We start from the raw sequence: 25,345 nt of genomic DNA, 5'->3' as shown, positions 1-25,345 counted from the left end.
GATAGCTAATTTCTTTTTATCACTGAATAATATCCCATTGTATGAATGTAATACAGTTTTGTTATCTATTCACCTATTGAAGAACGTCTTGGTTGCTTTCAATTTATGACTAAAGCTGCTATAAACATTTGTGTGCAAGTTTTTGTGTGGATTAAGTTTTCAACTCATTTGTGTAAATACCTAGGAGCATGATTGCTGGATTGTATGGCAAAACTATGTTTAGCTTTGTTAAGGAACTGACAAAGTTATCTTCAGAAGTGGCTGTACCATTTTGCATTCCAGCCAGCAATGAATGAGAGTTTCCGTTGCTCCATATCCTTGTCAGCACTTGGCATTGTAGTGTTTGGATTTTAGCCATTCTAACGGAATTTACAGAATCAATGAAATACTGGTATCCCATTATTGTTTTAGTTTACAATTCCCTAATAACATATAATGTTGAACATCTTTTCACACGCTTATTTTGGATATCATATAACTTCTTTGAAATGTCTATTCAGATCTTTTGCTCACTTTTTAATTGGGTTGTTGAGTTTCAAAAGTTCTCTCTGTATTCTGTATAACAGTCCTTTATTAGATATGTGTTTTGCAGATATTTCCTCCAAGTCTGTGTTTTGTCTTTTCATTCTCTTGTCTAATAAATTGTTGGCATAAAGTCATTCATTACATTTTCTAATTTCTTATATCTCTGCTGTATTTTGTTATGTTCCCCCTTCTAATCCTAGTATTATTTATTTGTTGTTATTTCTCTTCTATCTGGATCAATCTCACAGAACTTTTTTCATTAGTGTTTTCAAAGATCTAACCTTAGTTTTGTTGGCCATATGAATAACATCTTTTTCTATTTTATTAATTTATTCTCTGATTTTTGTTATCTTCTTCCTTCTAGTATTTTGGATGTATTCTTTTGTTTTTTCTAATGTATTACCTGATCACTTATGTAATTTTTAGTCTTTCTTATTTTCTAGTGTAAAAAGCATATAACGTTATCAATTTACATGAATCCTATAAATTTTCATATATGTATAGTATTTATTATTACTTCTCAAATCTAGTATTATAAATTTCCATTGGGATTTCTTTTCTGAGCTTTAAATTACTAAGATTTTTTTAAAAAAATTCTCCAGGGGCTTCCCTGGTGGCGCAGTGGTTGAGAGTCCGCCTGCCGATGCAGGGGACACGGGTTTGTGCCCCGGTCCAGGAAGATCCCACATGCCGTGGAGCGGCTGGGCCTGTGAGCCATGGCCGCTAAGCCTGCACGTCTGGAGCCTGTGCTCCGCAACAGGAGAGGCCACAACAGTGGGAGGCCCGTGTACTGCAAAAAAAACCCCAAATTCTCCAAATATATGGAGTTTTAAAAACAATCATTTTATTATTGATTTCCAACTTAATTGTAATGTGGTCAGAAAATGAGATCCGTATGATAGCATTTTTTTTTTCAGTATGTAGAAAGTTGCTCAATGGCCTAAATTAAAATTAATTTTCTTAAATCTTTGTTTTTAAAGTATGTGTGTGCTTAAAATACTGGGTGTAGAGTTTATACATGTTCCTTAGTAAATGTTAATTAATAGTGTTGGAGACAATCCTGCAATCACTGGTGAGTCTTGGATGTCTTTTCATATTTAAGAGTGCTATAGGCTGAATGTTTTGTGTCCCTTCAAAATTCATATGTTGAAAACTAACTCCCAACATAATGGTATCAGGAGGCAGAGGCCTTTGAGAAGTGATTAGGTCATGAGGGTGGAGCCCTCATGATTGGGATTAGTGCCTTATAAAAGGGGCCCAAGAGGACTTCCCAGTGATTAAGACTGCATCCTTCCAACGCAGGGGATGCAGGTTCAATCCCTGGTTGGGGAACTCAGATCCGACATGCTGTGTGGTGTGTAAAAAAATAAAAAAGAAAGCCCAAGAGAGCTCCCTACCCTTGGTTAAGTGAGGACACAGTGAAAAGACAGCTGTCTATAAACCAGGAAGTAGGCACTCACCAGACAATAAATCTGTCAGCACATAGATCATGGACTGTGAGAAATAAATTTCTGTTGTTTATAAGCTACCCAGTCAATGGTACTTTGTTATTACAGTCCAAAGGGACTAAGACAGAGTGAAGTACTAAAAAGTTGACTGGAAATTATTTATGCATAGATGGGGCTTGTTGACTGGGCCTTAAATGTAGGGTGATTGCTTATGGATGTAGACAGTTTATTATGGGATCCCTCAAATGATATGTCCTTCCATTCTAATCTAATTTCTATCCTCTAAAATTATACTGATATTTGTTTGACTGCTATTATCGCCTCTCCTGTTCTCTTTCTTCTTTGGGCTTATAAACTTTTCACTCCTTTATTTTCATTAAAAAAAAAAAAACAAAAGAAACCCCCCCCAAAAAACCATCACTTTTTATTGATGTATGTATGCATTCAGAAAACCAACATAAATATGCAACCTGAACACACATGTAAACCAGCACTCAGATTAAGAAACAGAACATTATTAGCACTTCAAGAACCTCCCCATGTTCTCTTCCAGAGTCACTACTCCACTAAGAGTAATCACTACATTTGTTACCCAACCATACTTGGGTCCGCTCACCTGCGCATAGTAAAGCCAATCTACTGACACTGGATTGTGGTGTAGGAAAGTGCAGCATTTATTGCAAGACACCAAGCAAGGGTCCAGGCAGCTAGGGCTCAAAAGATCTGAACTTCCTGATGGCTTTCAGGGAAAGGTTTTTAAAGACAGGGTGTGGGAAAGGGGTTGTGGGTGTGAGTGATCAGCTCGTGGACATTCTTCAGATGGGTTGGTGATGAGGTACTGATAATACTACTGTCTCATGAGGTTATGAATATTAAATGAGACAAAATATGTAAAACATTTTGCAAAGTTCCTAGCACACTGTGATCACAGTCATCAAATGGCAGCTATTATTATCCCTTATATTGTTTATGCACGTCTCATTTCTCCTATTTTACACATTCTGTGACAAAGCAACAGCACATAGCACACATTAGCTGCCTCACAAATAACAGTTGCTGATAGACTGGGTGAATGAAAGTTTTTAAATATAAATGGAAGGTATTGTGGTTATTGTTATAAAAGATGGCATAAATTATTATAATGGCTATAGTATAAAATGTGCTGCTAATGAGGAATACATTATTTAAACAAGTGTCTCTTCTATTTACCTTCATCATTTAACAGTTAAGAATATCTATGCAGTGGAGAAACACTACTGGAGCTAATTAGTAAGGACAGTTAGATGTCCCAGATTGCATTTGTAAGGGTTCCAGAGGCTTCTTTCTTTAAAACCAAAACAAACAAAAATATCACCTGGGAACAAAAACAAAAACACCACTTATCTGAAAAGATGTTAAGGTCTTCCAATTTTAACAAATCTTTTGTTCAGCAGTGGAGAAACTCGGGAGGCACCACCTGCCCCCAACTGCTTCCGTACAAGATGGCGTCGTCCATTTGTATACCCTGACTGGGGCTGTCCCTTCAGCCCGTCACAGGACCGGAAGTGGTTTCGGTCCTAGTGGATCCGGGTGGGTGCGCGCAGGTGGCCACAGAGGTTCCAGGTCTTCAATGTGAGGCGCCGCAGGTGTTCCCAGTGGGGTCCAGGGCCGCAGGTAAGCGAGGATCAGGGGCGGGCGAGGCTCTTCTCCAGACTTGTGCGAGTGGCGGAGGGGGTTTCCAGCGCGGATTGAGGAGAGGGCTCAGGAAGCTGGCGATGTCACCGTGTGCGGGGGCGACTGCTTGCGGGGACCTCGTTTTCCCCAAGCGACTTGGCCCTGCCCCTCTCCCCGCCCCGCTCGCCCGTGGCGGGGGCGGTTCAGCACCCAGGTGCGCTCCGAGGGCTGTCACCTCGGTCCGCGGCCTCCCACGCCCTTCCCTGGGCGCCTCCTCGGACCCCCTTTTGCTCTCTATAGGAGTACATACCAAACCTTCGTGGTTTCTTTTTTTTAATTTAATTTAATTTATTTTTTATTCAGCAGGTTCTTATGTTATCCATTTTATACATATTAGCGCATATATGTCAATCCCGGTCTCCCAATTCATCCCACCACCACCCGCCCCTCGCCTTCGTGGCTTCTTGACCCAGTTAGCTAAAACGGAGGCACCGCTCGCAGCACCTGGCAACTGCTTGGGCGCTGCGTGTTGCACGCGTCCACAGTTAACAGTTTGGTCCCCTCCATTCGTCCCCCGCCCCCATTGTTACCACCTCTTTCCTCCCAGACCACACCCGCTGCTCCGGGCCTTGCTGGGAGCCACCTCCTTCCCTTTTCGCATCCCTGGAATAGATCAGAACCAGAACGTTAATGATTATTTATTACAAAATTGATATCTGCTCGTTTAAGTATAAACGAAACCCAAACCTTTATAACCTTTTAATGTATTAATGGACGCAAACTCTCTTAGATACCCATTCCTTGAAAACACTATACCGTATTTTTTTAGTTTCATTGCAAGGGTAGAAGGAACAGTACTGAAAGGTTTTGTTAATATCGAAGTTACGAGGTACGAGAGAAAAGAGGTTTAAGAGGGGGAAGGAATTATAAATTTTGGTCAAGTTGAGTTTGTTTTAAAAAAATGTATTTATTCTGTATTTATTTTGGTTGTAGTCCATGCATACAATCATATCAAAAATTTAAAATAGATCCTCTTTGACCTATCTCTTTACATCTCCATCTTTTCTTCTTTAATCTCTTGACCCCAGGTAAAAACTGTTATCAGTTTGGGGTGTTTTTTCTATTTCTTTGTCTTTACATTTATTGATATGTGTTTGTACATATAAATATGGAAGGTTTTGTGTTAAACTTTTACAAATCTGGCATATTGTACCAATTCAACAACTAGACTTTTTATGCTTAAAAATGGGTCTTGCAACTTTTTCTTTGTCAATATGTAGACATCTAGCGTATTCGTTCTACCTGCTCTGTAAATTTCAGAGTGTGTTAAGATCCCATTGTATGTGAGATACCATAGGTTGCTTACAGTTTTTCACCATTAGGCACAGTGTCGCAGAGAATATCCTTACACCTGCGTCTGTGTGCTTGTGTGAGCGTTTGTCAAGGATAGAAACCTGCAGGTGGAATTAGTGGGTAGGAGGGTGTGGATGTTTAATGCCAAACTGCCCAACAGTGTATAATCATACCTATTTCCCCAGCTCTTTTAAACATTTGATGCTATCAATCTTTTTTACTTTTGCCAACCTGATGGGTGGAAAATGACTCTAATTTGGTGTTTTAATTTGTATTTCCCTAGTCATTGGTGAGATTGAGCATCTCTTCATGATTGTTGGCTGTTTGTATTACCTCTTTTGAGAAATGTCTCATTTCTATTGGGTTATCTTTTATATATGGTAGTGTTTTTTTATGGTATTGTTTTATATATTCAGGATATTAATCTTTTATCATTCATATATGTTTGAAATATTTATTCCCAACATACTGCATTTTAAAGTTGTTACTTACCTTTTAACCATAGAGCATCTTTGTAGAACAAAAGTTGTAAATTTTATGTTTAAATGTATCAGTCTTTTACTATGTGTATTTTGTATTTTGTGGCTTTCATTCCTCATCCCAGTGGTTCTCAAATGGGAGCTATTTTGCTTTCTAGGAGCAACTTGGCAATGTCACGAGACATTTTTTGGTTGTCATCTAGTGGGTAGAAGCCAGGGATGATGTTAAACATCCTACAATGCACAGAAAAGCCCCTATAACAAAGAATTTTTCTGGCCTAAAATGTCAGTAGTGCTGAGGTTGAAAAACCCTGTTCTACCTTGAAGCAGAGTTTTCTCTTATGAGTATGTTTTCTCCTGTAAGTTGTTATATGGTAGAGTTTTTCTCTAATTCCTGTGTGTGTGTGTTTGAGTGTGTGTATGTGTGTGTGTGTGTGTGTGTGTGTGTGTGTGAGAGAGAGAGAGAGAGAGAGAAAATGGTGTGTGCCTTACTCTTTCCAAGCAATGTCACTCTGAATGTCAGTCCATTCTTGACCCACTAATCTAAAATGACGCATTTATCATGTACTAATTTCTCACCCACATAGTGTCTGTTTCTGGTGTCTGTTTCTGGACTCTCTTCTGTTCTATGTCCTACTTTTCTATTTTGCTGGACCAATACCATAACATTCTATATCAAATATATATTATACTTTGATATCTAGTAGTATAAATAGTCCTCATGATTATTTTTATTGTTATTTTATTAGACGTCATATACTTTATCAGCTCACATACTCATTATTTAATCAGTGTTTTGGTGGTAGTCTTACAATTTATTTTCCAGATTAATTTTAGAATCAGCTTGTCAAGTAGTGTTTTTGTTTTTGTTTTTGTATTGTTTTGTTTTGGCTGCATTGGGTCTTTGTTGCCGTGTGTGGGCTTTCTCTAGTTGTGGCGAGCAGGGGCTACTCTTCGTTGCGGTGCATGGGCTTCTCATTGCGGTGGCTTCTCTTGTTGTGGAGCACGGGCTCTAGGCACGGGGACTTCAGTAGTTATGGCACGCAGGCTCGGTAGTTGTGGCACACGGGCTCAGTAGTTGTGGCTCACAGGCTCTAGAGTGCAGGCTCAGTAGTTGTGATGCATGGGCTTAATTGCTCCGCGGCACATGGGATCTTCCTGGACCAGGGATCAAACCCGTGTCCCCTGCACTGGCAGGTGGATTCTTAACCACTGCGCCACCAGGGAAGTCCTCAAGTAGTTTTTTTTTAAAGTGGCTTTATTGAGATGTAATTCACATAATTTGTTGTTTAAAGTGTACAATTCAATGATTTTTAGTATATTCACAATTATGCAGCCACTACAACCTAATTTTAGAACATTTTTATCATCCCCCAAAGAATCCCATACCTATTAGCAGTCACTCCCCTTCCCATTCCCCAACACCCTAGCCCTAGAGAGCCACTAATCTTTCTGCCTTTATAGATCTAAATATTTTGTATAAATGGAATCATACAATTTGTGGTATTTTGTGATTGGCTTCTTTCACTTAGCATAATGTTTTCAAGGTTCACCCATGTTGTAGCATATGTCAGTACTCATTCCTTTTTATTGGTGAATAAAATTGTATCATATGGTGTATTTGTTTCCTAGGGATACGGTATTGAAGTAACGCAAACTGGGTGGCTTAAAATAACAAATGTATTCTCTCACAGCCCTGGAGGCTATAAAGTCCAAAATCAAGGGGTCAGCAGGACTGTGCTCTCTCTGAGGGCTCTAGGGGAGGATCCTTTCTTGCCTCTTTCTAGCTTCTGGTGGTTGCCAGCAATCCTTGGCATTCTTTGGCATTCCTTGGCTGCAACTGTGTAACTACAACTTCTGCCTCTGTTTTCTTCACATGGCCTTCATCCCAGAGTGTCTATCTTCACATCGTAATTCTCTCTGTGCAAGTCTGTCTCTGCGTCTCTTCTCCCCTTCATGTAGGACACCAGTTATATTGAATTAAGGGCCCACTCTACTCCAGCAGGACCTCATTTTAACTTAATTAGGTATGCAAAGGCCTTTTCCAAATAAAGTCACATTTGTAGGTAATGGGGGTGAGGACTTTTAGCATATCTTTTGGGGGAACACAATTCAACCCATAACATTATGGATATGCTGTATTTTATTTATCCATTCATGAGCTGATGGACATTTGGTTTGTTTCCATTTTTTGGCTATTATGAATAATGCTGCTATGAACTATTGGGTGGACATGTGCTTTCATTCCTCTTGGATATATACTTAGGAGTGGAATTGCTAGGTCACATGGCAACTCTATGTTTAATCATTTGAGGAACTCCCAGATTATTTTCCAAAGCAGCTGTACTATTTTCTGTCAACATCAGCAATGTATGAGAGTTCTAATTTCTCCATATTATTGCCAGTACATATTAGCTGTCTTTTTAATTAGAGCCATCCTCATGGGTGTGAAGTAGTATCTCATTGTGCTTTTGATTTGCATTTCCCTAATACCTAATGATGTTGAGCATCTTTTCATGTGCTTATTGGCCATTTGTATATCTTCTTTGAAGAAATGTCTATTCAGATTCTTGCCTGTTTTAAATTGGTTTCTTTGTCTTTTTATTATTGAGTTATGAGTTTTTAAAATTTATTTTATTAAAAAAATTTGGGGGGTCTGTGTTGGCTCTTCTTTGCTGCCCATGGGCTTTCTCTAGTTGCAGTGAGCAAGGGCTACTCTCTGTTGTGGTGCGCGGGCTTCTCATTGCGGTGGCTTCTCTTGTTGCAGAGCATGGGCTCTAGGCGTATAGGCTTCAATAGTTGCAGCATGTAGCTCAGTAGTTGCAGCACGTGGGCTCAGTAGTAGCGGCATGTGAGCTCTAGAGCGCAGGCTCAGTAGTTGTGGCACATGGGCTTAATTGTCCCATGGCATGGCATGTGGGATCTTTCTGGACCAGGGATTGAACTCGTGTCCCTGCATTGACAGACAGATTCTTTTTTTTTTTTTTTTTTTTTTGTGGTACACGGGCCTCTCACTGTTGTGGCCTCTCCCGTTGCGGAGCACAGGCTCTGGATGCACAGGATCCACAGCCATGGCTCACGGGCCCAGCCGCTCCACGGCATGTGGGATCTTCCTGGACCGGGGCATGAACCCGCGTCCCCTGCATCGGCAGGCGGACTCTCAACCTCTGCGCCACCAGGGAAGCCCCGACAGACAGATTCTTAACCATTGCACCAACAGAGAAGTCCCATAAGAGTTTTTTATATAGTCCAGATACATGCCCTTATGAGATCTATGACTAGCAAATATTTTCTCCCATCCCATGGGTTTTTTCACTTTTTTGATGGTCAATTCATTTTTTTGTTTCTTTGTTTTTTTGTTTTTATTTCCATTACTCTAGGAGGGGGATCAGAAAAGATCTTGCTGGGATTTATGTCAAAGAGTGTTCTTCCTATGTTTTCCTCTAAGAGTTTTATAGTGTCCCATCTAACATTTAGGTCTCTAACCCATTTTGAGTTTATTTTTGTGTACGGTGTTAGGGAGTGTTCTAATTTCATTCTTTTACATGTGCTGTCCAGTTTTCCCAGCACCCCTTATTGAAGAGACTGTCTTTTCTCCAGTGTATATCCTTGCTTCCTTTGTCATAGATTCGTTGACCATAGGTGTGTGGGTTTTTCTCTGGGCCTTCTATCCTGTTCCATTGATCTGTATTTCTCTTTTTGTGCCAGTACCATATTGTCTTGATTACTGTGGCTTTGTAGTATAGTCTGAAGTCAGGGAGTCTGATTCCTCCAGCTCTGTTTTTTTCCCTCAAGACTGCTTTGGCTATTTGGGGTCTTTTGTTTCTCCATACAAATTTTAAGATTTTTTGGCTTCCCTGGTGGCGCAGTGGTTGGGAGTCCACCTGCTGATGCAGGGGATATGGGTTTGTGCCCCGGTCTGGGAAGATCCCACATGCCGCAGAGTGGCTGGGCCCGTGAGCCATGGCCGCTGAGCCTGCACGTCCGGAGCCTGTGCTCTGCAATGGGAGAGGCCACAACAGTGAGAGGCCCGCATACCACAAAAAAAATAAATAAATAAAAATTTTAAGATTTCTTGTTCTAGTTCTGTAAAAATGCCGTTGGTAATTTGATAAGGATTGCATTGAATCTGTAGATTGCTTTGGGTAGTATAGTCATTTTCCCAATATTGATTCTTCCAATCCAAGAACATGGTATCTCTCTCCATCTGTTGGTATCATCTTTAATTTCTTTCATCAGTGTCTTATAGTTTTCTGCATACAGGTCTTTTGTCTCCCTAGGTAGATTTATTCCTAGGTATTTTATTCTTTTTGTTACAATGCTAAATGGGAATGTTTCCTTAATTTCTCTTTTAGATTTTTCATCATTAGTGTATAGGAATGCAAGAGATTTCTGTGCATTAATTTTGTATCCTGCAACTTTACCAGATTCATTGATTACCTCTAGTAGTTTTCTGGTGGCATCTTTAGGATTCTCTGTGTATAGTATCATGTCATCTGCCAACAGTGACAGATTTACTTCTTCTTTTCCAATTTGTATTCCTTTTATTTCGTTTTCTTCTCTGATTGCCAGGCCTAGGACTTCCAAAACTATGTTGAATAATAGTGGTGAGAGTGGACATCCTTGTCTTGTTCCTGATCTTAGAGGAAATGCTTTCAGTTTTTCACCATTGAGAATGATGTTTGCTGTGGGTTTGTCGTATATGGCCTTTATTATGTTGAGGTAGATTCCCTGTATGCCCACTTTCTGGAGAGTTTTTATCATAAGTTGTGTTGAATTTTGTCAAAAGCTTTTTCTGCATCTATTGAGATGATCATATGGTTTTTCTTCTTCAGTTTGTTAATATGCTGTATCACGTGGATTGATTTGCGTGTATTGAAGAATCCTTGCATCCCTGGGATAAATCCCACTTGATCATGGTGTATGATCCTTTTAATGTGTTGTTGGATTCAGTTTGGTAGTATTTTGTTGAGGATTTTTGCATATATATTAATCAGTGATATTGGTCTGTGATTGTCTTTTTCTCTACTATCTTTGTCTGGTTTTGGTATCAGGGTGATGGTGGCCTCATAGAATGAGTTTGGGAGTGTTCCTTCCTCTGCAATTTTTTGGAATAGTTTGAGAAGGATGGGTGTTAGCTCTTCTCTAAATGTTTGATAGAATTCACCTGTGAAGCCATCTGGTCCTGAACTTTTGTTTGTTGGAAGATTTTAAATCACAGCTTCAATTTCATGACTTGTGATTGGTCTGTTCATATTTTGTATTCCTTCCTGGTTCAGTCTTGGAAGGTTATACCTTTCTAAGAATTTGTCCATTTCTTCCAGGTTGTCCATTTTATTGGCATAGAGTTGCTTGTAGTAGTCTCTTAGGATGCTTTGTATTTCTGCGGTGTCTGTTGTAACTTCTCCTTTTTCATTTCTAATTTTCTTGATTTGAGTCCTCTCCCTCTTTTTCTTGATGAGTCTGGCTAATGGTTTATCAATTTTGTTTATCTTCTCAGAGAACCAGCTTTTAGTTTTATTGATCTTTGCTATTGTTTTCTTTGTTTCTATTTCATTTATTTCTGCTCTGATCTTTATGATTTCTTTCCTTCTGCTAACTTTGGGTTTTGTTTGTTCTTCTTTCTCTAGTTCCTTTAGGTGTAAGGTTAGATTGTTTATTTTAGATATTTCTTGTTTCTTGAGGTAGGCTTGTATTGATATAAACTTCTCTCTTAGAACTGCTTTTGCTGCATCCCATAGGTTGTGGATCATCGTGTTTTCATTGTCATTTGTCTCTAGGTATTTTTTGATTTCCTCTTTGATTTCTTCAGTGATCTCTTGGTTATTTAGTAACGTATTGTTTAGCCTCCATGTGTTGTGTTTTTTACGGTTTTTTCCCCTGTAATTGATTTCTAATCTCATAGTGTTATGGTCAGAAAAGATGCTTGATATGATTTCAATTTTGTTAAATTTACTGAGGCTTGATTTGTGACCCAAGATGTGATCTGTCCTGGAGAATGTTCCGTGCACACTTGAGAAGAAAGTGTAATCCTCTCTTTTTGGGTGGAATGTGCTATAACTATCAATTAAATCTATCTGGTCTATTGTGTCATTTAAAGCTTGTGTTTCCTTATTAATTTTCTGTTTGGATGATCTGTCCATTGGTGTAAGTGAGGTGTTAAAGTCCCCCACTATTATTGTGTTACTGTCAATTTCCTCTTTTAGAGCTGTTAGCAGTTGCCTTATGTATTGAGGTGCTCCTATGTTGGGTGCATATAGATTTTTAATTGTTATATCTTCTTCTTGGATTGATCCCTTGATCATTATATAGTGTCCTTCCTTGTCTCTTTTAACATTCTTTATTTTAAAGTCTATTTTATCTGATATGAGTATTGCTACTCCAGCTTTCTTTTGATTTCATTTGCATGTAATATCTTTTCCCATCCCCTCACTTTCAGTGTGTATGTGTCTCTAGGTCTGAAGTGGGTCTCTTGTAGACAACATATATATGGGTCTTGTTTTTGTATCCATTCAGCAAGCCTGTGTCTTTTGGTTGGAGCACTTAATCCATTCACGTTTAAGGTAATTATTGATATGTATGTTCCTATGACCATTTTCTTAATTGTTATGGGTTTGTTTTTTAGGTCCTTTTCTTCTGTTGTGTTTCCCACTTAGAGAAGTTCCTTTAGCATTTGTTGTAGTGCTGGTTTTGTGGTGTTGAATTCTCTTAGATTTTGCTTGTCTGTAAAGCTTTTGATTTCTCTGTCGAATCTGAATGAGATCCCTTGCTGGGTAGAGTAATCTTGGTTGTAGGTTCTTCCCTTTCATCACTTTAAATATATCATGCCACTCCCTTCTGGCTTGTAGAGTGTCTGCTGAGAAATCAGCTGTTAACCTTGTGCGAGTTCCCTTGTATGTTATTTGTCGTTTTTCCCTTGCTGCTTTCAATAATTTTTCTTTGTGTTTAATTTTTGTCAATTTGATTACTATGTGTCTCAGCATGTTTCTCCTTGGGTGTATCCTGCCTGGGACTCTCTGCACTTCCTGGACTTGGGTGGCTATTTCTTTTCCCAAGTTAGGGAACTTTTTGACTATAATCTCTTCAAATATTTTCTCAGGTCCTGTCTCTCTCTCTTCTCCTTCTGGGACCCCTGTAATGTGAATGTTGTTGCATTTGATGTTGTCCCAGAGGTTCCTTAGGCTGTCTTAATTTATTTTCATTCTTTTTTCTTTATTCTGTTCTGTGGCGGTGAATTCCACCATTCTCTCTTCCAGGTCACTTATCTGTTCTTCTGCTTCAGTTATTCTGCTATTGATTCCTTCTAGTGTAGTTTTCATTTCAGTTATTGTATTGTTCATCTCTGTTTGTTCGTTCTTTAATTCTTCTAGGTGTTTGTTCTTTAATTCTTCTAGGTCTTTGTTAAACATTTCTTGCATCTTCTCGATCTTTGCCTCCATACTTTTTCCGAGGTCCTAGATCATCTTCACTATCATTATTCTGAATTCTTTTTCTGGAGGGTTGCCTATCTCCACTTCATTTAGTTGTTTATCTGGGGTTTTATCTTATTCCTTCATCTGGTGCATAGCCCTCTGCCTTTTCAGCTTGTCTATCTTTCTGTGATGTGGTTTGTGTTCCACAGGCTGTAGTTCTTGCTTCTGCTGTCAGTTCATTTTTTAAAACTTTTTTAAAAATTAAGTTTGCATTTAATTTACTACATTATTTTGAGTATTTGAGTAAAACAATCTCTTGTTTATTAAAGAAAAATAGGGTAATTATCGTACCTTCTGTAGAGAGTTGTTGGAAAGATTAAATGAGTCATGTATATATGAGTATACATGAGTATGCATGTAAAGAGCCTGGCACATTATATGTGCTCTGTAAGTGACAGCTGCTATAATATATCTGTGCTCTTCAAGTCTTTTTCTATATCTTCAGTAAAGCTTTCTGTTTTTCTTCATATTGATCTTGAACATTTCTTGTTGAGTTTACACCTAGGTTTGTTCGTGTACATGTGGTTGTTGTTTAAATACATGTGGCTTGTGGGACTTCCCTCATGGCACAGTGGTTACGACTCTGTGCTCCCAACGCAGGGGGCCTGGTTTCGATTCCAGTTCAGGGAACTAGATCCCACATGCATGCTGCAACTAAGAGTTTGCAACTAAGAAGCGCTCGAGCTGCAACTAAGGACCCTGCGTGCTGCAAGTAAGACCTGGAGCAACTAACTAACTAACTAAATAAATAAAACAAAAAACATGTGGCTTATAGTTTTAAAACAGCTTATATTGCTATGGGATTTTCTTCATACCGTTATAATGGGTATGGAAAGCTATTGATTTTATATTCATCAAACTTTCAAAATTTTAAGTTGTAAAAGTTGTGACTCGTTTACTAATCCAGGTGATTCCAATGCCGCCATTCTGTTAAGAGCTATTCTTTTCCATTCTGCCTTCTTCTGCCCTGATTTGGATCTTCTTTCCCTCTTGGCCGTGCTATTGTGAGTCTTCTAACAGGTCTCCTTGCCTCTCGCCTTGCCCGCCTGCAGTCCAGCACCCACACTGCCACCATGGTGTTCTTTGAAATAGGAGCCTGAACTTGTCACTTCCCTTATAAGTCTGTTATTGGCTCTCCATTACCTATAAGGTTTTATCTTTCAGGGTAATAGAAGGCTCCTCACAACTTGACCTGTATCTACTCCTTCTCGCATCATCCCTCTCTGTTTCCTTACTTGCACGTTGTGCTCTAGCACAGTGCTAGCCAGTAGAAATATAATGTGAGCCCCATAAATCATTTAAAGCTTTCTAGTAGCCACATTAAAAGTATAAAAAGAAACAGGTGAACTTAATTTTAACCGGTTTTATTTAACCCAGTATATCCAAAATATTATTTCAACATAAGATGTAAAAAATCGGGAATTCCCTGACAGTCCAGTGGTTAGGACTCTGCGCTTCCAGTGCAGGGGGCACAGGTTTGATCCCTGGTCAGGGAATTAAGATCCTGCAAGCCACGTGGCACGGCAAAAAAAAAAAAAAAAGATATAAAAAATCAATATGGAATTAATAGAGATAGAAAGTATAATAGAGGCTACCAAGAGTTGGGGGAGGGAGGAATGGAAAGTTATTGTTTAATGGGTACAGAGTTTGTTTGGGATGATGAAGTAGTTCTAGAAATGGATAGTGGTGATGGTTGCACAACCTTGTGAATGCAGTTATGCTACTGAATGTTACACTTAAAAGTGATTAAAATGGTAAATTTTGTGTTATGTATGTTTTACTACAATAAAAAAAGGTCACCTTAAAATATCAATATAGAAATTATCAGTAAGATATTTTTTACTTTTTTTAAAGAGTAATTCTTCAAAATTTGGTATTTTGCACTTACAGTATGTGTTAAATTTGCTTGTACTCTTTCACGAGTACCACGATGCTTCGTGCCTTTTGTGTCCTTGCACGTGCTATTCCCTCTGCCTTGCGCACCTGGAGAATGTTTGCTCATTTTTTAACACCAGTACCAGTCTCAGTGTTCATCCCTCTCAGCGAGTGTTTCTCTTAATAATCCCCTTACTCTTTCCTCTTTACCATCCCTGTACTCGTGTGTGCTTCTGTTGTTGGTGTTTCCTCACCAAATTGCAGCTTGTTCAATACATGCATTTCTCCTTTTCTGAATCCTGCATTTTTGAAAGCAGCTTGTGCCATTTAACTCTTTTTACCCAAAGTCTAACACAATGTCTGGTTTATTGAAAGTGCTATTTACATGTTTGCTGAATGAATCCCTTCGCTGGGAAAAAACCCACACAAAATCTCTCCATATAAAAATAAATTAGTAAGTTTTTTGAATGTTGCCAACAGTTCCCTCATATGGAGGTACCCCACTTGCTCCTTCAGTTTCCCTGTGAGGCCTTTCTTTTTCTCAGGCCACACATGATAAAGAATAAGTAGGAACCTGATAGCCTGGGAATTCTAGATCTGAGGGAGCCCTTCTCAATGGAAGCAAATCAATAATACTTTGTTTTTTCAACTTTTCTACTGTAACGTAACCTCATTTTAGTGTTATTAAACATGGAGATAATTTGAAATACAAAAATAAATTTGAAAAATGAATTAATAAAAACACATGTTAGATGCTGTTACTTTCTTTGAAGACAGAAATTCACTTTTCTATACAAAAACATGTTTAAGTTGGGAGGGAAGGCACAATCAAGATGAAAATTGGTTTCAAAGGGTAAAATGTTTGGCTGAAACAGACAAGAGGAAATTTAGAAGAAAGAAATGTAAAATTTTGGATTTAACTGCAAAGTATAAATTACAAGTATATAAAATGGGGAACTCAATATGATTTCAGTGAATTTTAATTTACCGCAAACTCTATGAGGGTCGTCAGTGTGATTCTGCTATTCAAAAACCTATCATTTCATCCATCATTAATAAAATATAGGGTCCAGACCCTGGGAAGTAATAGTACCAATGTAGTCCACATCAATTAGAACATGTCTCAAGTTTTGAATACAGACCTGGGTGCCACATTTAAGAGATACCTTGACAAGCTTGGAGCCATTCAGAAAGATCTGGCCATAATGGCAAGTGGTCTTTAAACTAGGTCACAGGAAGCTGATTGGGTTAAGTAAAATGTACTAAGGGGAGTCATAAGAGCTATCTTCACATATTTCACAAACTCTAAGGAGGGAGTAAACACTTGTCATTTCAGAGGCCAGACTGAACATCAAAGAGAGCAGTTTCTATGTAGGGAACTTTTACAGAATGCAAGGACTTTTCAACAAAAACTGCCTCTTAAGGTGATGAACTCTGTTCTTGGATGTATTCAGGTAGAGATAAGGTCATGATCTGTCAGGATTACCGTGGAAAGAAATCTTGAATTGTGTGAGAGCTGAATTTGGCTTCTAAATTTTAACTCTATGATTCTTTGTTTTCCTTTAATAGTTCTGTGGTTTATAGAACCTCAGTAGTAGTCATGGCTAACATTTATTGAACCCTAATGTGCTAGCCAATATACTGAGTATTTTGATCATCTTACTTAAGTCTCACAATAATCCTACATGGTAGGTACTATCCTTCCCATTTTACTGAGGAGGAAACTGAGGCTTAGAGAAGTTCAGTAATTTGCCCAAGTTTATATAGCTAACAATTGGCAGAGGCTGGATTTGAACTCAGGATATTTGACTCTAAGGCTCATGTTGTTATCCTCTACTTTATGCTATTCTCTAAACATTTTAACATATTTGTTTAATTCATTAAAATGAGATTTATTTCAAGAATATAATCATATGTCTTAAATGTTAAGTGGGATATTTACTTTGCCTATCTCTAAAAAGCACCGCTAAAAAACCTTATTTTTTTCTAATTATGAATATATACATACTCGTATAGAATTTGAAAAATCAAAACTATTTATAACCCTACTACTCTTAGGTAACCATTGTTATCGGTTTGATGTTGTTGTTTTACACAATTTTTTTTTTAAAAGAATGGCAGATCCTTTCAGTCACTGAAGATAGTGAAGCACTGAAAGCTTTGGATCCCCAGGCAAGTCCTTAGCGGGTGTTTTAGTCCGTTTGGGCTGCTGTAATAGAATACCACAGACTGGGTGGTTTATAGACAGCAGTTCTCACAGTTCTGGAGGCTAGAAGTCTGAGATCAGATTGCCAGCATGGTTGAGTCCTGATGAGAGTTCTCTTCTGGGCTGCAGACTGCCAACAACATCTTATTGTATCCTTTTATGGCAGAGGTCAGAGAGAAGCAAGGTCTCTCGTGACTTTTTAAGGGCACTAATCCCAGTCACGAGGGTGCCACCCTTTGGACCTCATCTGATCCTAATTACCTTCCAAAGGCCCCACTTTCTAATACCAAAAATTTAGGGTTGTGATTTCCACATGAATTTCAGAGGGACACAAACATTCAGTCTATAACACAAGATTTGATTTTTCTCACTCCTAACCCAGTATTGAACCATACTGCTTCTTTATAGTATGAAGACTCAATAAGGAGAAAAAAATTTTGTTTCACGTGAATAAACGGATTTTTGTAATTTTGATAATTGAATTAGAAGTATTTATCATAGGACTTCCCTGGTGGTGCAGTGGTTAAGAATCCGCCTGCCAATGCAGGGGATACGGGTTTGAGCCCTGGTCCGGGAAGATCTCACATGCCACGGAGCAACTAAGCCCATGTGCCACAACTACTGAGCCTGTGCTCTAGAGCCTGCGAGCCACAACTATTGAGCCTGCAAGCCACAACTACTGAAGCCCACGTGCCTAGAGCCTGTGCTCCGCAACAAGAGAAGCCACTGCAATGAGAAACCTGTACACCACAATGAAGAGTAGCCCCCGCTCGCCGCAACTAGAGAAAGCCCGCGCGCAGCAACGAAGACCCAATGCAGCCAAAAGTAAATAAATAAATAAATACACTTATTTATTTATTTATTTAAAAAAAATATTTATCATAAAATGTTAACATATAATACCTTGAATTGAGTTTTATTCATTCAATAAATATTTATTGTTATCAGTTCTGTGCTACTTGCTGGAGATATTTATATATAAATGAAGAAACCAGTTAAGGTCCCTATACATGCTGGAGATATTTATATATAAATGAAGAAGCCAGTTAAGGTCCCTATTTTCATGAGGTTTACATTCTAGTGGGAAAGATAGACAATGAATGAACCAGCAGTCATTAAGTCTTTAGTTGGGCCAACAGGAGAAAAATCAGAAATATCCCTGAATTTTGACAATTGCATACACTTGTGTAACCCAAACCTCCATCAAGACATGAAACTTTACCACAGTTTCAGAAAGTTCCTTCATGCCTGAAATGCTCTTCCATAGAATTTGTCATATCTGGCTTTTTTTGTCATTCAGTGCTCAGCTTAAATGTCTCTTCCCTGTACCCACCTCTCCCAGAGGCTACTATTGTTCATATTTTTTTCTACCATAGATTAGTTTTAGCTGTTCTAGAACTTTATATAAATAGAATTATACAGTATCTCTTTTATATCTAGCTTCTTTCACTCGGTCTAATGTTATTTGAGATTCATCCAGATTGCATGTATCAGTAATAAGTTCCTTTTTATTGCTGGTTAGCATTCCATGTAGATATACCACTAGGGCTGTTTCCAGTTTGGGGCTGTTATGAATACAGCTGTAATGAATATTCTTATACAAGTCTTTTTCTGGATATATTTAATTTCTCCAACTTGGGACTCAGAGAACTGTACCAAATCTGACCTCCTTCATCTTCCAAATCTTCATTATGTGGATATTGAGTTTCTCAATCCATCCTCTGTGTCTCTGTTCTTATATTTTCTCTCTCTTTATCTCCGTGATGCGTTCTGGGTGACTTCCTCAGATTTATCCTCAATTCGGTAACTTTTTCTCTCTCTCTGTATGTCTGATCTGCTGTTTAACCTGTCTATTAAGTTTTTAAAAAATTTTAACAGATATTTTTCATATCTAGAAATTCTACTTTTTGTTGCCTTCTGTTCATGTTTGGGATTTTATTTTCCTGAATTTCCCTGGTTGTTACTTTGAAGTCTCTTTCAGATCTCAGTTATAGATATTTTTTTGCTGGCTCTGTGAGCTATTATGATTGATTTTAGGGTTTTGGGTTTTGTTTTGTTTTCATTCGTTTGTGAGCACTCTTCTAGGGAGTGATCTTCGGTGGGGGTCCTGCATGTTTCCTGCATGGTAAAACAGTTTTTTTTTTTTTTTTTTTTTTTGGTAAAACAGTTTTATGATCCGCTCTGCCTGGTTCCAACAGAAAGAACCAATTCTAAGCATTTTAGTTTTAGTTTCTTGGCTGAGGGTTTCCTTTCTCAAGGATAATGTGAACTTGGGTCCTTTATCTGTCCAGAGTGCAGGTTTGAGGGGCTGTCCTTTCATGAGGGACTCTGTTCATATTCCTTTTTTTTAATTGAATGAAACATTCTTTATATTCTATAATACTTTACAGTTTTCAAAAGTTTCACACACATGATTTCATATAATCCCAAAATAACCCCCTTTTTTCCTCCTACCCCTATATTGCCCCTCCCCCTTCCGTCTCCCCACTGGTAACCACTAGTTTGTTCTCTGTGAGTCTGCTTCTTTCTGTTTTATTCACTAGTTTGTTGTATTTTTTAGATTCCACATGTTGGTGATATTATACAGTATTTGTCTTTCTCTGTCTGACTTATTTCACTTTGTGTAATGCCCTCTAAGTTCATCCATATTGCTGCAATGGTAAATTTTCATTCTTTTTTATGGCTGAGTAGTATTCCTTTGTATATACTGTATCTTCTTTTTAAAAAAATTATTGAAGTATAGTTGATTTACAATGTTGTGTTAGTTTCAGGTGTACAGCAAAGTGATTCAAATATATACATCCTTTTTCAGATTCTTTTCCCTTATAGGTTATTACAAAATATTGAGTATATTTTGAGTACTAGGCTATACAGTAGGTCCTTGTTGGTTATCTATTTTATGTATAGTAATGTGTATATGTTAATCCCAAACTCCTATTTTCTCCCTCCCCAACCTTCCCCTTCGGTAATCATAAGTTTGTTTTCTATGTCTGTGGGTCTGTTTTTGTTTTGTAAATAAGTTCATTTGTGTCATTGTTTTAGATTTCACAATTAAGGGATATCATATGATACTTGTCTTTGTCTGACTTACTTCACTTAGTATGAATCTGTAGGTCCATCCATGTTGCTGCAAATGGCATTATTTCATTCTTTTTTATGGCTTAGTATATGTACCACATCTTCTTTATCCATTCATCTGTTGATGGACATTTAGGTTGCTTCCATGTCTTGGCTATTGTAAATAGTGCTGCAACGAACATTGGGGTGCATGTATCTTTTCGAATTAGTGTTTTCGTTTTTGGGGGGTATATACCAAGGAGTGGAGTTGCTGGGTCTTATGGTAGTTCTATTTTCAGTTTTTTGAGAAACCTCCATAATGTTTTCCACAGTGGCTGCACCAATTTACCTTCCCACCAACAGTGTACAAGGGTTCCCTTTTCTCCGCATCCTCACCAACATTTGTTGTTTGTGGGGTTTTTTGGTGATAGCCATTCTGACAGGTGTGAGAATGTGGTTTTGATTTGCACTTCCCTGATGATTAACGATGTTGAGCATCTTTTCATGTGCCTGCTGGCCATCTGCATTTCCTCTTTGGAAAAATGGCTATTCAGTTCTTCTGCCCACTTTTTAATTGGGTTGTTTGTTTTGTTTTGTTTTTCCATGTTGAGTTATATGAGCTGTTTATATATATTGGATATTAATCCCTTATTGGTCATATCATTTGCAAATATTTTCTCCCATTCAATAGATTGTCTTTTCATTTTGTCAGTGGTTTCCTTTGCTGTGCAAAAGCTTTTTGTTTTTGGCTGTGTTGGATCTTTGTTGCTGCGCACAAGGTTTCTCTAGTTGCGGCAAGCGGAGGCTACTCTTTGTTGCGGTGCACGGGCTTCTCATTGCAGTGGCTTCTCTTGTTGAGAGGAGTGGGCTCTACGCGCGTGGGCTTCAGTAATTGCAGCACACGGGCTCAGTAGTTGCGGCACACAGGACCTAGAGCACACAGGCTTCAGTAGTTGCGGCACGTGGGCTCTAGGGCACCTGGGCTTCAGTAGTTGTGGCGTGCAGGCTCAGCAGTTGTGGCTCACGGGCTCTAGAGTGCAGGCTCAGTAGTTGTGGTGTATGGGCTTAGTTGCTCTGCGGCATGTGGGATCTTCCTGGACCAGGGATTGAACCCATGTCCCCTGCATTGACAGGCAGATTCTTAACCACTGCACCACCAGGGAAGTCCCTTTTTTTCTTTTTTTTAAAAATTAAAAAATATATATATTTAAATTAAAAAAATTTTATTTCTGTGCAAAAGCTTTTATATTTAACTAAATCCTATTAGTTTATTTTTTCTTTTATTTGCTTTAGGAGATGGATCCAAAAAAATATTGCAATTTATGTCAAAAAGTGTTCTGCTTATGTTTTCTAATGGGAGTTTTATAGTATCCAGTCTTACATTTAGGTCTTTAATCCATTTTTGAGTTTATTTTTGTATGTGATATTAGAGAGTGTTCTAATTTCATTCTTTTACATGTAGCTATCCAGTTTTCCCAGCACCACCTATTGAAGAGACTGTCTTTTCTCCATTGTATATTCTTGCCTCCTTTGTCATAGATTATGTAATCAGAGGTGCATGGGTTTATCTCTGGACTTTCTATCCTGTTCCATAGATTTATATTTCTGTTTTTTGTGCCAGTACCATACTGTTTTGATTACTCTAGGTTTGTAGTATAGTCTGAAGTCAGGGAACCTGATTCCTCCAGCTCCATTTTTCTTTCTCAAGATTGCTTTGGCTAGTAAGGGTCTTTTGTATTTACATACAAATTGTAAAATTTTTTGTTGTAATTCTGTGAAGAAATACCATTGGTATTTTGGTAGGGATTGCATTGAATCTGTAGATTGCCTTGGGTAGTAAGGTCATTTTCACATTAATTCTTCCAATCCAATGTATTGTTCCATATGTTTGTATCATCTTCACTTTCTTTCATCAGCATCTTATAGTTTTCCAAGTACAAGTCTTTTACCTCCTTAGGTAGGTTTATTCCTAGGGATTTTATTCTTTTTGATGTGATGGTAAATGGGATTGTTTCCTTAATTTCTCTTTCTGAATAGAAATGCATCAGTTTTCTGTATATTAATTTTGTATCCTACAACTTTACCCAGTTCATTGATGGGTTCTAGTAGTTTTCTGGTGGCATCTTTAGGATAGTATCATGTCATCTGCAAACAGTGACTGTTTTACTTCTTCCTTTCCAATCTCGATTCCTTTATTTTTTTTTCTTCTCTGATTGCTGTGGCTAGGACTTCCAAAACTATGTTGAATAAAAGTGGTGAGAATGGGCGTCCTTGTCTTGTTCCTGATCTTAGAGGAAATGCTTTCAGCCTCCACCATTGAGTATGATGTTAGCTGTAGGTTTGTCATTTATGGCCTTTATTATGTTGAGGCATGTTCCATCTATTTCTTTGTATGTTTTTAAAGAATGTGTACTCTCAAAATGCTAGGTGCAGAATTCTTTTTTTTTTTTTTTTTTTTTGGGGTACGCGGGCCTCTCACTGCTGTGGCCTCTCCCGTTGTGGAGCACAGGCTCCAGACGTGCAGGTTCAGCGGCCATGGCTCACAGGCCCAGCCGCTCCGCGGCATGTGGGATCTTCCCGGACCAGGGCACGAACCCATGTCCCCTGCATCGGCAGGCGGACTCTCAACCACTGCGCCACCAGGGAAGCCCTGGGTGCAGAATTCTATACGTGTTCCTTAGAAAATGCTAATTAATGATGTTGGAGACACACCTGCAATAACTGGTGATTCTTGGATGTCTTTTCATATTTAAGAGTGCTATAGGCTGAATGTTTTGTGTCCCCTCAAAATTCATATGTTGAAAATTAACCCCAATTGGGGGGGCTTTGAGAAGTGATTAGATCCTGAGGGTGGAGCCCTCATGAGTAGGATTAGTGCCACTCCCTTCTGGCCTGCAGAGTTTCTGCAGAAAATAAGCTGATAGCCTTGTATATTATTTGTTGCTTTTCCCTTGCTGCTTTTAATATTCTCTATCTTTAGTTTTTGTCATTTTGATTACAATGTGTCTTGGTGTGTTCCTCTTTGGATTAATCCTGTATGGGAATCTGTGCTTCCTGGACTTATATGTCTGTTTCCTTTCCCAGGTTAGGAAAGTTTTCAGCTATTATGTCTTCAAATATTTTCTCAGGCTCTTTCTCTTTCTCTTATTCTTCTGGGACCCCTATAATGTGAGTATTAGTGGGCTCGATGTTATCCCAGAAGTCTCTTAAACAGTTCTCATTTCTTTTCATTCTTTTTTTTTCTGTTCAATGGCAGTGATTTCCACTACTTTGTCCTCCAAGTCACTGATCCATTCCTCTGTATCATCTAGCCTACTATTTATTCCTTCTAGTGTATTTTTCATTTCAGTTATTGTATTCTTCATCTCTGTTTGGTGGTTCTTTATAATTTCTAATTCTCAGTTAAAAACTTCTAACTTCTCACTTTGTGCATCCATTTTCCTCCTGAGTTCTTTGATCATCTTTGCAGTCATTACTCTGAACTCTTTCTCAGGTAGATAACCTATCTTCACTTCACTGAGTTCTTCTTCTGGGGTTTTGTCTTGCTCCTTCATCTGGAACATGTTCCTCTGCTGCCTCATTTTGTCTAAGTTGCTATTTTTATTTTTATGTATGTGGTAGATTAGTTACATTTCTTCATCTTGAAGAAGTGTCCTTCTGTAGGAGATGTCCTGTGTGTCCCAGCAGTGAGCTCCTGTCTCATCACCCAAGCTATATGCTCTAGGGGTTCCCCTTAAGAGGGCTGGGTGGGTCCTTCTGTTGTGGTGGGCTGACTGTGTGGGTGGTCTGGTAAGCCTGGTCGGTCCCTAGTCCGGTTGGTTGCCAGGTCCTGCCTTGTATGGTTGCTGCTGGGTGCTGTTAAGAGGGCCTGGTAACAAGGTGACTGGCTTCAGAACCCTAGGAAGTCCTGGGGCTAGAGCGGGCTCCACTGGTGGGTAGAGTCAGGGTCCGGAGGACTCTGGGGCTGTTGCCTGCCCACTGGCGAGTGAAGCCAGGCCCTGAGGTTACTGTTGGACTACTGGCAGGCAGAGCCAGTTCCTGGAGTCTGGCTGCAGGGTCCAGGGATCCCAGGGCTTTTTTTTTTTTTTTTTTTCCGTACGCGGGCCTCTCACTGTTGTGGCCTCTCCCGTTGTGGAGCACAGGCTCTGGACGCGCAGGCTCAGCAGCCACGTCTCACGGGCCCAGCCGCTCCGCGGCATGTGGGATCTTCCTGGACTGGGGCACGAACCCATGTACCCTGCATCAGCAGGCGGACTCTCAACCACTGTGCCACCAGGGAAGCCCACAGAGCTTGTTTTAGATCATTGGTTGGCAGGGAGGTGGTGATTCCTGACACAGTTGGTATGGGGTCTGGAGTGTCCCGAAGCTTGTGTTGGCCTGCTAGTGCACAGGGCCAGGGCCCAGCTGGTCCCAGGGTAGGTTCTAGCCTGCTGTGGGCAGGCTAGGTCCACAGGCTGTGGGATTGTGGTTTTCTTGTGTCTGGTGTCTGTCCCCTGGTGGCTGAGGCTGGTCTAGAGGCTAGTGCAGGCTTCCTGGAGGGCAGGGCCACTGTCTGCCCACTGGTGGGTGGAGCTGGGTCTTGGCCCTCTGGTGGGCAAGGTCCTGTCTAGAGGAGTGTCTAGAGGAGGCTGTGGGCTCAGGAGGACTTTAGGAAGCCTGTCTGCTTATGGGTGGGGCTGTGTCCACACTCGGTTAGTTGTTTGGCCTGCGGCATCCCAGCACTGCTGCCTACAGACTATTGGATGGGGCTAGGTCTTGGCTGTAATGGCTAGAGGGAGGAGCCCAAGATCACGCCCACCAGCACTGGCTTCCAAATGTGACTGAGCTGCCAAATGTAGCTGTTGTCAGCTACGGCCGGCTCCCCACCTCTCCAAGGCCAGCAGGTAGGTTTGACTCAGACTCCTATCAAGTTACTGCTTTTGCCCTGAGTCCCGGTGCATGTAAGATCTTGTGTGTGCCCTTTAAGAGTGAAGTTGTATTTCCCACAGTCCTTCCTGAAATTAAGCCCGGCTGGCCTTCAAAGCCAAATGATCTGGGGGCTAGTCTTCCTGCTGCAGGACCCCCAGGCTGGGGAGCCTAACGTGGGGCTCAGAACTCTCATTTCTGTGGGAGAACTTCTGCACTATAACTTTTTTTTTTTTTTTGACCACATGGCTTGTAGAATCTTAGTTCTGTGACCAGGGATCAAACCCACACCCTTAGCAGTGAAAGAGTGGAGTCCTAACAACTGGACCACCAGGGAATTCCCACGTCTGCACTATAATTATTCTCCAGTTT

General features: G+C 39.6%; 1 protein-coding gene across 3 annotated transcripts in view; it reads left to right on the top strand.

Annotated features, from left to right (window-relative positions):
• EXD2 (exonuclease 3'-5' domain containing 2) overlaps nucleotides 1–25,345 on the top strand; it is a 92,855-nt gene that overhangs the window by 30,534 nt on the left and 36,976 nt on the right. For 2 of the 3 annotated variants that reach the window (XM_069540437.1, XM_060004343.1), the window contains exon 1: nucleotides 3,550–3,626. The exons of the other annotated variant lie outside the window; for it this stretch is intronic. The gene's annotated coding sequence lies outside the window, so the exon portion shown is untranslated. Of the gene's footprint in view, nucleotides 1–3,549; nucleotides 3,627–25,345 lie in introns of those variants that run through there. 3 annotated transcript variants of the gene reach the window in all.

The sequence above is a fragment of the Delphinus delphis genome, chromosome 2, assembly GCF_949987515.2.
Source record: "Delphinus delphis chromosome 2, mDelDel1.2, whole genome shotgun sequence".
Taxonomy (NCBI): domain Eukaryota; kingdom Metazoa; phylum Chordata; class Mammalia; order Artiodactyla; family Delphinidae; genus Delphinus; species Delphinus delphis.
Note: the sequence above shows the minus strand (reverse complement) of the source record. Positions and strands in the feature narration are given on the sequence as shown.